Here is a 9,386-nt window from a genome sequence, read left to right as displayed (position 1 = left end):
CCAGGCCGCCAAGCCCTTGTCCCAGGATAAGGGGACGTCGTTGAGCACTGTTAGAGGAGTCTGTGTTTGGAAAGGTCCCGGAGAGGGTGACTCTGGACCAGTGTTAAATGTCTAGGAGCCCCAAACCACCTACAGGAGAAGCTCCAAATACAGTGTACTTTGTGCTCACGCCGGTGGTGCTAGTCCCCCAGGAGGCCGGCCCCACAGGGAGACCAGCTTCCTGAAGGAGTGGGGGCCAGGCCCTGCCGCCCTCCCTGCTGGCTGCTGAGGACGGGGATGGGACCTGTCCCGCAGGGGTCCGCCACCCCCCAGGACCTGGATTTGTCGCGGTACCTCACTGCAGTGCCCGTGGCCATGAGCGGCCAGCCGCTTCAGGGATAATGGGGGAAGAATCAAAATGCCATTTACCCAAACGTGACACAGAAGAATGCCCAGATCTTTCAAAACCAACATCTCGGAAGAACATTTATCGTTGATTACCTGAGTGGGCCTGCCAAAGCTGTGGGCTGAGTCCTCAGAGAAAAGCCTTCCCTGGGCCCTCCGGAAGGGGCGCAGGGGGGACCATGAGCCCACCCTCAGGGAGCGTGGTAGGGGCAGAACCTCGTATGCTGTGCCCCTGGTGCGCTGGCCCCCAAGTCAGGTCAGGTCCGGTCGGCGTGTTCCAAGACTAGCATACATCGGTGGTTAGCGGTCCCGCCGGTGTGCCCGGTGCTGGCCAGGGCGCTGGCCGTGGGAGCTGGACAGCCAGGACCCCTTCCCTCAAGGATCCCACAACCATCAAGCCAACGCTGGAAAGGATAATCTAAGGGTAGTAGCAGCTGGAGCGCTCCAACGGCACAGGGTGCTTGGGGGGTCTACAGGGGACCCAGGCCCTGAAGACTGAGAAGGAGCCAGCCGGCCCCGCAAGGTGCTGGGAAGGAGCCTTTGCAAGAAAGGGGACACGTTTGGAGGAAGGGGAAGGGACACGTTTGGAGGAAGGGGAAGGGAGCCAGGAGAGGGGAGCAGACGGGGGAAGAGAGCTAGAGGCTGATGTTGGGGCAGGCGGTGGGGTTGGGGGCCAGCGCTCAGGTCTGAAGCCCAGCACGGGGCTGCGTGAGATCTGAGTGCGTGGGGGCGATCGCAGGGTCTCTGCACGGGCCTGGCTTCTGCACTGAATGGGGACACAGGTGAGAGCAGGCTGCCTCCGCCCACAGTGGGACCACTCCGCAGGCATCTGGGGCTCCCTGGAAGAGTGGGTCCGCTTCCGAAGTGCCCTGCCCAGTGACCCACCAACTTGACCTTGTGAGGACAGCAGGGGACCCACCAGCCGTGTTGCAGGGTCCTCCAGAGACGCCGCAGGAGGAGATAGAAGGAGGTTCAGGTTACAGACAGTCTCCGGGGCTCAGGAAGCCCAGGATACCCCAGCATCTGCCGCCTGCAAGCCAGGGACCCCGGAGTGCTGGGGGGGTGATTCAGCCCAAGCCTGAAAGTCTGGGAACCAGGGAGCCGGCGGTGTACGTCCCAGTTGGAGGGCTGGAGAAGATGAGATGGGACGCCCCAGGCAGGAACAGGGGAGACTCCCCACCTCCTCCACCTTCTGGTCTAACCAGGCTTTAAGGAGACTGGTGAGGCCCCCCTGCACTGGGGAGGGCCACCTGCCAAGTCCGCCAACTCCAGTTCCTGTCGTCCAGAGACGCCCTCCTGGACGCCCCTGGAAATAACGTCCCCTCTGGGCCCCCTGCAGCCAGGCTCCCGACATGCCACACTGAACATCACAGGCGGCTGTGACGTGACCCAGGTGGGAGTGATGGGGCAGATGGGTTTCCAGAGGGTGCGTCCTGGGAAAGGACAAGCACCCAGAGGGGCTGCACTAGAGAGTGGGGCGCGGGCCTGCCTGTGCTGTGCCTGGGACGGGGAATGCCCTGCCCTGAGTGGGGCTGGTTGCCCTGAGCTGCCGCTGCTGGGCTGCTGGTGTGGTGGCCGCAGGAGGGGCAGCGTGGCGGGAGCACCCGGCCTCCGCCACTCCTCTGGGTCTGGCTCCGAGTCTTCTGTGTAACATGATGCTGGTTCCTCAGTTTCCCCATCTGTGTGGCAGTGCGTCTCCCAGTATTTTCGGGGGGTGCCATGGGGGGACATGTCCAGGCACGTGGAGCAGGGCCTGGCCTGGGGGAGGCAGGGGGCCTCAGCCTCCTTGGGCTTGCTAGACCCAGAGCCTTCTGGGGCAACGGCAGGGGCCCGAGCTCACTGCTCCCACGGACCTCATGCTCTCTTGGGGGAGTCACTGAGCCGTGCCTCTGCGCCTTGGCCTCTTGTGGGAATCAACAAGGACCTCCCAACGACACAAACAGGCTGTTTATGGGGCGGGTACTCCCAGATGGAGTCGGCCGCCACCCCAGCAGCGGGCAGAGACCGGGAGGCAGGCCCAGAGCTGGACAGCCTTAGTGTTAAAAAAAAAGAAAAAGAAAAAAGAAAGAAAGAAAGATAAGAAAAGAAAGAAAAAAGAAAGCTTAAAATCTGAAACACAGCAGCGTGCCGCGAGCAGCGGCCCGTCCGCGAAGCCATCCCATGGGGAACGCCGGCAGACGCAACAACGCACCCGGCAAAAAATGTAGCAAAGAAGTGTAACAGTTGTACGCTGGAAACGTAAAGACACCGTGGAAAGGACCTGAAGAAGGTCTAACGGAGGGGACCGATACCCAGTGTTCTCGGATCCGAAGACGATGCTGCCGCCGCTCCCCGACTCCCCGAATTTGCCCACGGCCTGCACGCGGCCGCTGTCGGAACCCTGGTGGGCTCTTCGCGGGCTCATCCTGAAGTTCACAGGGGACCCAGAGGCCCCGTACAACCTCAAGGAAGAACAAAGTCATTGGACTGGTGTTTCCCGGCGTGAACCCCCCGGGAGCTGTGGCCATTGCGACAGGGTGGTGCCCAGCGTGGAGCCAACTCGGGTCCCCGGGAGCACGCTTGAGAGCCCGGCAACACACCGCACATTCCTGGCCAGTTGGCTTCAGTGGGGGCCCCGAGACGATCCAGGGAGACCAAGAACAGTCCTTTCCAGCCACGGTGTTGGGACCCCTGGGTGTCCACACGCCACAGAGCCAAGGGGCCGCACCCCACGCCGTGCCCCAAAACCAACACAGGATGAGCTGCGATGGGTCACGGTCCTCGGGGTTAGACCGTAGTCCCTCACCTGTGACAGCAAAGACGCGAGCAAAATAAGAAAAAACACCCCGGTTGGACCTGGCCGGATTTCAAAACTGTCGTGTCAAAGGATATCATGGAGGACGCGGAAAGGGGATCCACGAGTTGGGAGAACAAATTTGCAAACCTTAGGTCTGGCAAGAGACGAGTATCTAGGACATGGGAAGAAGTCCTCACGGCCCCCTGCTCCTGGAATCAGCATTTTTTTTCGGAGAAGACGTGAGAGGGCCCAGAAGCTCACGGCCTCCCGCCCGCCGACGGCCACCGTGAGAAAGACAGTCGGCACGGCGGTAGCGCGGGTCAGCGCGGGTGTGAGGCAATCGGCAGGGCTGGCGGGGTGGGAAATGCCGCGGCCGCGGGGCACAGACAGAAGTTCCTCCCGACGCTAAACTTAGAGTCACCGTGTGACCCGGCGGTTCCCCGGCAGGCGCCGGAGGGCCCAGGGCAGAGAGTGGGTGTCAGGTGGGTGGCGACGGTTGCATGAGAAACCTGTGAACATGAGAAAAAAGAGGCGCAGAACACCACTGAGCTCTCCGCTTTGTTTTGTAATTCTTTTTAAAGATTTAATTTTTCTTTTTACGTAATGCCACACCCCCCGTGGGGCTCGAGCTCACTGGGGGGACCCCAAGTCACATGCTCCACTGCCTCAGCCGGCCAGGTGCCCCCACACCGTACCCTCGAAACGAGCGGAATTTATGGCGTGTGAGTTCTGTCTCCATGGAGCTGAAAATGGGGAAGTCTCAGGCGCGTTCTGATCCGAGGCTGTGGCCGGAGGGAGATGGGGGTGGCCAGCCAGGAGTAGTGCGACCCGTGTGCTTGATTTGGGGGGTCCCGTTGGGGGATGCAGCGGGCCGAGGGGAATCAGACAGACCCAGGGAGAAAGGCGTGTGAAGGAGGAGGCTGAGACCCGGCCGAAGATTCCGCCCAGCCCAGCCCTACAAACAAGAAACAGACTCCAGGCAGCTGGACCAGAGTCTCTCTCGCCCACACCTGGGTCTCTGACTCCCGGACTCCAGACCGCGAGAGAATAAAGGTCCGCTGTCTACACCCGCTTCTGAGCCGAGTGGCCTCTGTGCAGCCCCGTGTGGCCACAGGCCCACTGCTGCCCCTCCTGCCACATTGGACGTGGAGTCCCCAGGTCTGGGGCAGTTGGTCCGTACAGTTGGTCCGTCCGGCTGGTCCATCCAGCCCTCCTCAAGGGTTCTGTGCTCAGGGAAGACCAGCCTGGCCGGTGCGTCGGTTCTGCTGAAGACCCACGGCTGCCCCTTGCAGGTGGAGAAGGTCTCGGAAGGGATCGCGGGCCTCCAGAGGGATGGTGCTCCAGTGGGGGGCTCGACAGTGGCCTGGGGGGCAGCCTCGATGGGAGGGGCTTCCTCATCTATCCCCAAGGCTGCTCTGCCCCAGGGCCCTGGGGGGCAACGTCTGAGGGGCCGAGGTCAGAGCCCGTCCTGTGTCTTGGTCTCTCTGTGTCTCCCTTGGGGGACAGACGCGTGCTGCCGAGATCCCCGCCTGTCAGGGCCACTCGTGTGGGTCCGCCTGTGCGCCTCCTCCCCAGGGCTGGGGCAGAAGCGTCCAGGACGCCTTCTTGATGGGAGAGGGGCAGAGCCCGTTCAGGTGATTCCTGGCCATGCCGTCTGCCCCGGTGGGGACACAGGGCTGGCCCAGCAGCAGCAAGCTGGTGAGCTTTGTGTGGCCAGCACTCTGCAGGGAATCAGGGCCCGTGGATGGAATACACCCCAAGAGACTGACTGGGGGGACTGGTTCCCGCAGTCACGGAGGCTGCTGGGTCCTGAGGGTTGCGACCGGAAGGCCTGAGCGCCAGGAGAGCCCACCGCGTGTGTTCGGTCCATGTCTGGAGGCAGGAGCCCGTGAGCCAGGCAGAGAGGGGGCAAGCTTGCCTTCCCCCACCCCCGCCTCCATGCCCCTGGGGACCTGCAGAAGTCCGCCTGCCCTTCCCCAGGTTCGTCTCCCCAGGGGACAGAGCCCGACCCCGATGACGTCGTTTTACCTGCATCCCCTCTCTGAAGACCCTGTTCTCCAACACGGTCCAGCTCTGTGGCGCCAGGGGTCAGGACGGCCACATATGAGTTTGGGTGCATCGTTCCGCCAGTGACAGGGCGGCCACTCTCAGCCTCCCGAGCAAACACCCTTTGCCTCTTGTGATGGAAGCTGGAGCAAGACCCTCCCGGCTGCCCGTGGGTCTTGCCCCAGGAAAGTCACGTCTCGCTGACCGGGCCAGAGCTCTCTGCGGGCTGCGGAGCCCCAGGCTCCCAGCTTGCTGCTCCTAGGACAGCACCCTGTCCTTGCTTCTGAGGGTCTGCTGCTGGCCTCTGCTGGGTAGGACGCCACCCTCCCGGCTGCCCTCTGAGTCCAGCTCCGAATGGGCCTGTCCAGCGCCGGGCCTCCTTGCGGCTCTCAGCGGCGCTGGCGCCCCACTCACCAGATCTTCCTCCTTGCCTCGGCAAGCCGGTGTCCTCCGGGGTCACCCATGGAGCACAGACAACTGGCGGGGTTTCTGGCTCTGTTGGCTACATAGCTGGGGATCAGAGATACCCGGATCTGAATCTCTGGGGCCTGGGACTGTCCCCTTCGACGGCCAAGGAGGCTTTGCAGGTGTGGTTAAGGACTCAGCTGGGGGGACCTAGCTAGGCATCAGCACGAGGCCCACGAGGGAGGCAGGGGGACAGTCAGCGGAGAAGGTGGTGGGAGAACAGAGGCAGATCCGAAGAGGCTGCCTCGCGGCTTAGTGGACGGAGGAGCGGCTATGGGACGAGCAGGCCAGCTCCAGATGCTGGCAAAGGGAACGAGGGGCTGCACCCTGGGGTCTGCACAGGGGATGGGACCGTCCAGCACCCCAGGGCCCCGTTCTGGCCCCTGGAGCTGGGCAAAGCTGGGAATGCGGCTTCCCAGCCCTGTGCGGGGAGTCATCTGTGTTCTAGCGGTGATAGGAAACAAAGGTGCTGGCCTCACCAGGTAATGTGCCGTGGGTGTGCCCGCCTTTCTGAGGTCCTGCTTTTTTTAAAGATTTTATTTATTTATTTATTTGAGGGCGAGAAAGCACACAAGCAGGGGGGCAGCGGCCAGAGGGAGAGGGAGAAGCAGGCTCCCCGCTGAGCAGGGGGCCCGATGCAGGGCTCGATCCCAGGACCCTGAGATCACGACCTGAGCTGACGTGACGTGACGTGAAGGCAGACACGTAATGACTCAGCCACCCAGGTGCCCACATCCCGCATTTTTATCTCCCTTTGTGGTATGCACTGAATCGTCCCCTGCATCCACATTAAATAATAATTATTTAATATTATAAATAATAAATTATTAATAAATTATATAATAAATTAATAATAAAAAATCCCACATCGGTGCCTCGAGAGAGGGCTGGGGGGACACAGGGTCACTGGGCCTTGATCCCACATGACTGGGGTCCTTACCAGAAGAGGGGATCAGGACACGGATGCGCACGGGGGGATGACCCCGTGGGGACACGGGGGACCCCGCTCTGCCAGCTGCCGCATACCAGGGGTCGGCCTCCGGGACGGGGGGAGAGTGACCATCCGCCGTGTGAGCCCGTCCGTGGGTTTGCTGTGGTTACCCCAGCGACCAATGCGCTGCTTCCCAGCACGTCTAGCAATGACGTAGCCGCATTCCAGGAGCCTCGCAAGGGGTCGAACCCTGCGTCTCAGGGGCGAGCCCTGGCTCAGACACGTGTGTCCAACTGAATATTCTTTCCCCTCAAGGGAGCAGGCTCCGGCTTGGGCTCTGACAGAACCCCCCCCCCCCAGCTCCTGCAGCTTCCTCCGTGTCAGCCGGGCACCAGCGCTTGTTCCTGCAGGGGGAGGCCCGGTGCAACCCACACCGTTATGGGGACAGAAGCCTGGTGCGAGGGTTGACTGTGTGTGTCCATGGAGAGCCAGACGTTTGGACAAACAATCTGGGCGTGTCTTTGAGCGTGTTTCTGGATGGGATTAACACTGGGATGCGTAGACTGAATAGAACGTTATCCTCCCTCACGTGGGTGGGCCTTACCCAATCAGTGGATGGCCTGACTCGCACAAAAAGGCTGAGTGCAGGGATCTCTTCCTGATGCCCCTGTGAGCCGACCCACGAGTCTTTTCCTGCCCTCAGGCCCATGCAGACATGCTGGTCTTCGCTTCTAGACCGGCACTCACAGCCTCGGCTCCCCCGGGCCTCCAGGTTGCTGACTACGGATCTCAGGAGCGTCAGCCTCTGCCGCCCCATGAGCCCATCCTTTGCAACAAACGTCCGCTCTGGCTTTTGCTTCTCCGGAGAATGGGGATGGAAGTGCTGTGCCCTTGGAATTGCTCCAGGAGCCTGCCGTCATCGCGGGAGCCGGTGCCAAGGGGCCGCCTCCAAGGAGACCAGCCCATGCTCCCCCTCCCAGGCCCAGTCCCCGTGTCCTCCCAGGCACAAGCCACTCCACACCATCCCTGCACGCCCGCGCATGAGCCGACGGCCTCCCCCGGGCCCCGTCAGCCTCACTGTGGCCTCGCTCAGGAGACCGGAAACGCCAAGCTCGCAGCACGTCCTGTCCTTCCGGGCGGCCACAAGCTCACGCCACTCACCCGCCTCCTCGCGGGCCGTCCGCTGCTTGCCCCGGCTTCCGGTGCTCGGGCTCGGCCCCCCCACTCAGTCCCGACCCCCCAGCCCTCCCTTTCCACCGCGCTCTGTGGCCTCACGGGGGCGGACCCGCTCTTGGTCACCTTCCCACTGTCTTTGGGAACATGTGTCCTCCAGGGTCACCTTGAAAGGGAGCAAGGAGCTTACCTCACTTCTCCCGGTTGCCATCGGTTGGTAGTCGGGCATGTGACCACCCTTTGCGCTCATCGGCACAAGGTACCCAGGCCCGCCTTCTGGAGCAAGAGGGGCGTGGAGCAGGGCCAAGTCCCCCGCGAGGCCGCCGAGATCTGCTAACAGCGGCAGGCTCCCTGCGTGGGGGGGAGCCCGTCCAAGACCGGCCACGCTGAGTCCCATCCCATGAGCTTGCTGTCGTGTGCTGTCGAGGTCCCATGGAATTTAATTAATTACATGTTTTTTCAGTGTCACTCCCTGCTGCAGAGGCCCTGTTCTGTAGTAGTCAGGACAGACCACGTTGTGCTGTGGTAACAAATAAACCCGAGACCTACGACGGCCTGACCTGGGCCTCGCGGCCAGGCTGCTCGCAGGGACACCCAGTGGCAGAGGCTGGAGCGGTGGGGACGGTGCGATGCCCGTGGGATTCCGTGAGGACCATTCACGGTGACTAGCAGGACAAGAAGGAGATGGGCTCAAGCAGGAAGGCTCCGCTCGTGCGCGGAAATGGCAGCAAACGCTGAGACAGATCCAGAAACACGGAACTTCGCCAGGTCAGAAAGCCAGTTGCTTCCAGAGCCACGATTTTAAACGCTTTGTGGAGGCAAAGGCCGGGGCCATGCCCGAGCTGGGGCACGGGAGCAACCGTCAGAAGATGGGCAAGGCCCGTCCGGGAGAGCCCCGGTGGCTGCCGTTGGCGTGGCAGGCAGACAGGAGGATAAAAAGCCCGAACAGTTCCGCTGCTTGTGAAGTCACTCGTGGCACAGTCTGGTGTGGGCGGGGCGGTCGTCCTCCGTCCTGAGCTATGTCAGTGGGGACAAGAGGCCTCCAGGGTCGCCACGCAAGGGGAAGGGAGCGCCGGGGGACGGGGCAAGGGCTTTGGAGCGGCCACTCCTGCCCACGTGTCCCCGGCCAGGAAGAGGCGGCAGGACCAGGCCCATCGCCTTGTGTCACAGCCTCACGGCCACCCCAGCCCGACGGCGTCCAGCCTGCTTCATCTCCGCTCCCGGACCACGTGGCTTCGAGGACGCACCACGTCTGCTTCTGTGGCCCCAGCGCAGTGGGAGGCTCGCCATCAGTGGTCTTCCCCTGGCTGGAATGTCCCGCCGTCCAACACACACGCGCACACTCGTATGCAGGGAGCGCACACCCACGTGTGGATGCGCCCACGTGCGCCTTCTCACTCGCTGCCCTTACAGCTTGGAGCGCGTCGCTGCCCGGATTCTGGGGTCCTCACAGGCGTCCGCGCTGGGGAGGGGCCGCACCGCGGGCTGTCTGGCCGCCAGCTGCGCGCACCGGGCTCCCGTGCAGGAGGCAGAAGGGAGCGCCCGGCGGGAAAGTGGGAGGCCGGGACACGTGGCGCTTCCACAGGCGCGGGCAGACGCGCTAAGGACCCC

Source organism: Meles meles, chromosome 8 (genome assembly GCF_922984935.1).
Source record: "Meles meles chromosome 8, mMelMel3.1 paternal haplotype, whole genome shotgun sequence".
Classification (NCBI taxonomy): domain Eukaryota; kingdom Metazoa; phylum Chordata; class Mammalia; order Carnivora; family Mustelidae; genus Meles; species Meles meles.
Note: the sequence above shows the minus strand (reverse complement) of the source record.